The sequence below is a fragment of the Anser cygnoides genome, chromosome 4, assembly GCF_040182565.1.
Source record: "Anser cygnoides isolate HZ-2024a breed goose chromosome 4, Taihu_goose_T2T_genome, whole genome shotgun sequence".
In the NCBI taxonomy this organism is placed as follows: domain Eukaryota; kingdom Metazoa; phylum Chordata; class Aves; order Anseriformes; family Anatidae; genus Anser; species Anser cygnoides.
The window spans coordinates 25,161,041-25,167,500 of NC_089876.1; the positions used below are offsets into that span (position 1 = coordinate 25,161,041).

General features: G+C 45.1%; 1 protein-coding gene across 1 annotated transcript in view; it reads right to left on the reverse strand.

Annotated features, from left to right (window-relative positions):
* Positions 1 to 6,196: 6,196 nt before the first annotated feature.
* PHOX2B (paired like homeobox 2B) overlaps positions 6,197 to 6,460 on the reverse strand; it is a 4,332-nt gene continuing 4,068 nt past the window's right edge. Inside the window, exon 3 of the mRNA XM_066995804.1 lies at positions 6,197 to 6,460. This exon is cut by the window's right edge and continues 1,207 nt beyond it. The gene's annotated coding sequence lies outside the window, so the exon portion shown is untranslated.

The following is a 6,460-nucleotide window of genomic DNA, read 5'->3' on the forward strand; positions in this document are numbered from 1 at the left end:
TACCACCAGTGGTGAAGGGATTTGTGCCTCCTGACATGGCAACACACACAAGTTATTCCTCAGCTCTCCTGCTGACAGCCACGGAAAGTAAGCAATAATTTTAGTACCTTTGTTTGTTAGCCATCAGCACAGTTAATAGTGAGTTTGTTCAACTCACACATTGCAGTGTAATGATGCTGGACAGAGAAACAGCACCACCTCCGCCCAGAGCAAGTTTTTCTTTCCCAGCCCCTTGAAGCAGATAGTGTTGGCCCTGCCTGTGTCAGCATTGATGGCTCAGGCATTTTGGGAGCTGTCGTTGCAACTCCCAAAGCCACGTGGCAGCTTGGTGCCAGGCTGGAAACGGCACTGGGCATCACCTGGAGCCTCGCAGCCATTTCTAGGTGGAAACCACAGGCTTGCTAAGAGATGGAGCGGGATAAATCACATTTCCAGTGTTTCTTCAGTATAAACTGAGTGTCTCCCAAGCTATGGTTTTGCTCTCAGAAGTGGTATGCTACTTACATCACACTGAAACCAGCAGTAGATGAATCTTCTTGGTCGTTGCAGGTCCAGGAAAAAAAATATATATATATTTATATATATATACACACATATACACACAGACAAACACACACACACACACATATATATATATACACACACATATATATACTCCTCTTTTATTTCCGTAGCCCTGTCTGCACAAGAAGACCGTTCAACTGCACCAACAATTTTCATGTAGAGGAGCCGAGAGTGAAAGAGCAGTGACCTCAGCACTGGCAGAGAATTAACTATATAATCTAATAGGGTTTCTTTTTCCATTTCTAAATAATGGGATTCTATTAGACCAAACCGTAGTCTCGTCTTAATGATAATTTATTGTATAGCATATCTGAATTTTGCCTTTTATAAATCATTCGGAATTACAATACACAGTTATATAATTGAATCATCTCTTGTATCGTTAATATTTTTCATTGCTTCGAGAAACCCCTTTTTGTTCAGAACTCACTTGTAACTGTGTGTAGAAATTGCAAGTTTTTCAATGTGCTAATTTTTAAAGTGATTAAGTATTTTCATTTGTATTACTTTTAAATATATTTGTAAAAATGCCTTAGAAGTAAAATACCTCAAAATTATTTTAAGCTTATGAAGTTTTGTACCAAAGATTCTGGACAAATTTAAAGACAAATCTGGTCATAAATTTATATTTATATCCCAAAATCTCAGAAAAATTTGGATTTCATGATCCCTGGAAGGAAATAAATTGGAATAATTAATTCCCACATTGACATTTAAATGTATTAGTGGTATGCACCAGTGAAAGTATTGATCAATGGAAGTAATCAGTAATAATAGGAAAAATGAATCAGTTTTGCAGACAAGAGTATTTGACTTCAGCTGTTCAATGCACTTAGTCCAGGGCTGAAAGCACTTCACAGGGCGTGAAGGTAGTCGGGACTATTGTCCACCCAGAAAGACAAAGAAGAAAGGTAATTGAAGAAAATGTGGGAGGACATGCTCCCATTTGCTGTTAGAATATAGAAACAAAGTGCCGCCTAAAATTTGTGATCTGCAGATTGTGAACTTATTTCTGGAATTGAGCAAGAGTGGATGGTTTACAAGAACACACAAGAAATCTTTCAGGAGGAAAGTCTTTGTTAAAGGTCTCATCTTTAGGAAGCAGAGATTGTCTTAAACCCAGAAATGGGTGGTTTTATATCACTTTCAGAAGCTTTTATTAAACCAGACTGTATTGGCTGGATACTCTTACTTAATAGCTCAGCTGCTTGCAGAATTTGGCTAAAAAATTGACCTCAGCAAAATCTCATGGCTGTGGGTCTCAGTCTGATTACCTAGGGGCTGAGGTACCTCCTTTAACCAATGCTAAACTTGCTCCATACTAAGGCAGCGATCAAACGATGGCACTGTTGTATGTAGTCCTTTTAGATTATTTCCACCCCCCCCACCCCCCACCCCCCACCCCCCTGTAATAAAAGCAAGTATTAGTGCTTGGAAAAACATATTTTATTCTCAGTTGTACACGACTTTGATCAAAGCCATCTCTGTAGGAAGAAAGAGTTGTGCAGGAAGAACAGGAGTTTGCTTTCCCTGTTAGCATTGGTGTTATCATCTGGTCCTTGGGAGCTCCATCACTCAGAGCTGCACTGGGGTCCCCAGAAGAAAGAGGCACGCTACGTGTGGTTTTATTTGTGTAAATATGTCAGTGAATAAAGATACACTTTTTAAGATAAACATGAGTCAACACTGTAGATCGAGCTACCATCAGGTAGCTGACTACAAGTTGGCCATGGGTATCTGCAGCACCAATGTCGGGAGAGTGAAGCATTCACCGAGAGGTGAGATTAAACAGGTAAAAACCAAGAACCCCTAGCCTAGCTTCTCCAGTCTGGTCAGTATTTTGGTATTCACATAAATGTAATCTTGTACACTACAGCACACTCCCTTGCTAGGACAAGTAACTTTTCCTCCCATCTAGAATGACATGTGCCCTTGGTCGTTCTTGCCACCTTTCTGTGAATCTCACCAGACTGGGCAGGTAAGACCAACCTGCACCTCATGACAGTCTGTATAGTACATACGTGTAACCATACATTGTATTTAACTCCATTAACACTGCCTCGATAAACTGCAGTGAGAATTAAAGCTTCCCCTGCGTAGCAGCTCTCAAGGTGCTGAGCATTCACCTCATAACATTCGGGCTTTGCTCCCTAGGTAGATTTTCTACTTAGGGGAAATTAATGTGTTGATTTGTTTTCTGTAAACGTCTTTCTGTTAAACGATATGGAAGTTAAGGCTGCCGAAGGCCCTGTCCACGGTTTATGCCCAGTGTCAGAGGCCTTAGTGCTGATGTTACATTTCAGACCTCTGGGAAGGCATAGCTCCTCTCACACTTCCCAGGACTACCCTGAAGTTTTATCTAATGCTGTGATAGACTTTCTACATTTTAGCTTCTTCCTCTGAGCCACTTGGAACGGCAGGAGGTGTCTGCATTTCCCTTCTGCCTCTACTCCAGAAAGGAACGTGAAGCAGCATGGCCTGGAACCGCACGACAGTGTGAAACAATATTCCTGTCCACGTGCAGATACTTTAATTTCCTGCTGATGTGATCGTCATGAAAAGGATCAGCCCAAAAGCTGATTTCCTCTCTCCACAGGTCATTGCCCACCTAGGAAATGGGAGCGTGGGCTTTATTTCACACCGAAAGTTTCCAGAGCTGTTTCTGAACGAGTCCCCCATGCGGCGAGAAGATGGGCTTCCTCCAGGGCCTGGCCTTGGCCTACCTGGTGAGCTCTTGTGCAAAGCACAAACAGCAAAGCTGGTTTTCTAAGATGGAGACACATTTTAGTAGCACTCCAGACGGCGCCACCGGTTTGTTCCCCAACAGCTCTCAGGTGCCAACATGTGAAGGAACAAATGAAACCGACGACAGAAGCAGCAGACTTCAGATCCCATTGCAATATGGCCTCTGTAGTGCTGCTCTGCTTTATGGATGGTGAGGGTGGTCAATAGAGTAATGTTTGACTCTTTGAAATCAAAAAGTTGATAATAGTTTGATAACTTTATTAAGAAGGTGATGATATGTAAAGATTAAACCATTTAGACACACTCATTTCTCGGTGAAAAAGGTTTTTTTTATATATTACTTGTAGTTTTCCTACATGCTAGCTATGTATTCCTTACTAATAAAATTCATTTTTGCATTGTCATGTAAATACCCATCCATCTCAGAGATTCATACTGTAAACAAGTTTTTGTTTGTGTATGGGAGAGAAGAAAGTGAGAGAGTGCAGGAGCTGCCCCAGAGCCAAATTCAGCATTAGGCCTGAATTCCAGTCACGGCATTGAAAAGAGCAGACAACAAAATGGTGCAGTTGCTACAAACACTTCTGTGTTAAAGTTTGTAATACTGGCAATGTGAGCATACCTTTGAACTCCTCAAGAAACACCATTTGTTCATGTCAGACTGATGCTGGATTCTAAAAGAAATGACTCTTTATTTGAATAACATGAGGTGGGTCAAAACACCAGTGATACACCTTACCCTCCTTTCTTCTCTGAAGCACCCCTGGGCTTGCCAGGTCCTCCTGCCCAGAGCTCCTTGCCTTGCGAGCGCTGTCTCTCGGTGTCAGGGACCAGCTTTGGCTCTCACTGGCACCGCTGGTCAGCAGCCATTTGGTTTCTTCTTCTTGCCTGGGCTCCTGCTGGGTGCCCCGTGGCCCTCCTAGCCTCTGTGCTTGGAAAGGTCAGCAGCAGTGCTGCAGATTACTTAGTTAATTAATACTCCTTTTCAAACAGGCTGGAGCAACAAGCTTCGTGTATTTTCAAACCATCCTTTTCTATCTGACCGAGCAATTGCTGATGTTTATGAATTTATTGGCATGCTGGTTCTTGCAACAGGCACATCCCGTATGGTCTGGGGCCTCCCGTGGTCCCCTGCACTGCAGGGGGGTGACCAGAACAGGGAAAGAGGTGGCTGGGGAAAGGATTTAGGGTTGGAGGGGCAAGGATTTATGGTCATATAGGCAAAGATTTATGATCAAAGGGAAAGGATTTACAGGCAGAGGGGAAATGATTTAGGGTTGAAGGGAATACATGGCTGGACAGAAGGTTGTAGCATGCCAAAAGGACCAAGGAGAAGTTCAGATACATGAATGGAGAATCGTGGTCAGTAGTGGAGAGGTGATCTTAGTGCTGTATGACCCATTACTGAGAGAGACACTACAGCATTTGGGGCTGTCCGGATGTCCTTTCTGCAAAGTGTTGTCACCAACAGGAGCCAGCGGCTTCAGCTCTGGAAAAGATTTTAAAAGTTTGAGCCCTGAGGAGTATGGGAGGTTTTAAGGCCACAGCCTACTTAATTTATCCAGAGGAAGATAGATGAGGATGCAAATCAGTTTACATCGTAGTGAAATTAGGAGGGAGAAAGGTCTCCAGCCTAGCAGACACATAGCTAGATCCAATGCTGGGAATCTGAAGCCCTCATATTAGAAGCAAACCCCAGATCTTAGCAGACAAATTAATGAACTGATGGCAAGAAAACACCCAGACAAGCAGTAGTGTGTTGTTATCTCCTCCCATTATCAAACCCGGTGTGTGCCGTAACGTGGAAGCTTTGCACCACAGGGCCCAACCAGCTGTAGTATCTTTGGATGCCCCTTGGCTGGCTGGGGTGCCGGAGGAGGGGGTCTCGCTGTCCCTAAAAGCACAAGGGTCAGCTCGGCCGTGCCCCACAGGTGAACCGGGCAGGGGGAGCTCGCCACTGCCTGCCACCGGTGCTGTGCTGCCGGCTGGAGACAGCTCATTCCTAGAGACAGCTTGCCTTGAGCAGAGATGTTCTTAAATCCTTCTCAGGTGTTTGGAAGAACAAGTGGACAGGTAAATGCGAGCCATGCGATAACAAAACTTGCATTCAATAATTGCATACAGGGTGACTATTTGCTTTTCCCTCCAGAAAACTGACCACATATTTTATTGCAGCATTTTAAAACTGCTTGTTGAAGTATTTTCTTCAGTGACCCGGCACTCGCCCCGCTTTCCTGGCTCATTTCACCGTGCCCTTGGCTGCGGACCCCTCGCCGGGCACTCCGGCACTGCAGGGAACACCGCTGCCGTTCCTCTCTGCAGCCAGCCCCCCAGCCAGCCTTTTATTTTTCCGCCCCCGTCGACTCTGCCAGAGTCAGGCAGAGTTCATCGGCCCCGCCGTCACCCCACAGTGGCCCTGGGCGGCAGGGGGGTGGCACCAGAGCTGCCCCGAGCCCCTCGGGGGGCCCCGGCCCGGCCGCGCCGTCGGGGCTGGCGCTGCCAGGCCCCGTCCCCAAAAAGCTGCGGGCGTTTAAAGCAAAATTCACCCCCGTTACTCCAGGGGTGGCTCATCCGCGGACAAAGCAGACCTCTGCTGCATTCCCCGTTTTTAATCGTAACGGGTTGAGCTTAATTCCGGCCCTTTCCCACTGTCGGGGTTGCTACAAAAGCTCCGACCCCGTGCAACTTCCTCCCCAACCGGCACCGGGCCGTGGCCTCCCCGACGTGCAGGCTGGTGACAAATATCCCTGTGGACCCCCCTCCTTTGGATGACCCCGTCCCGAGCCTGCGACTCGCTCCTTCAGTCTCTGCTGAAATAAAAAGGAGCCCAGCCCCCCCCCCGCCCCAAACAACCCCCTGACAATAAGCGGGAAGAGCTAGGGTGAGCTATATTTGCTTTTGGTTTTTATTATCAACAATCAATTAATGGTACACTCTTGGAAAACTATATGCACATGTAGAAATATTTCCCCTTTTAAATAGAAGCATTCATCTTAACCACATTATAAATAAATCTGAAAATCCTGAACATAATTTATGACGATTATGCTCACAAACATATTCCAACAGGTAGGGAAAAAAAATATAAAAAAGGGAAAAAAAATAAAATAAAAAAAAAAGAATGAGACGACATGCAACTGATAACAAAAAT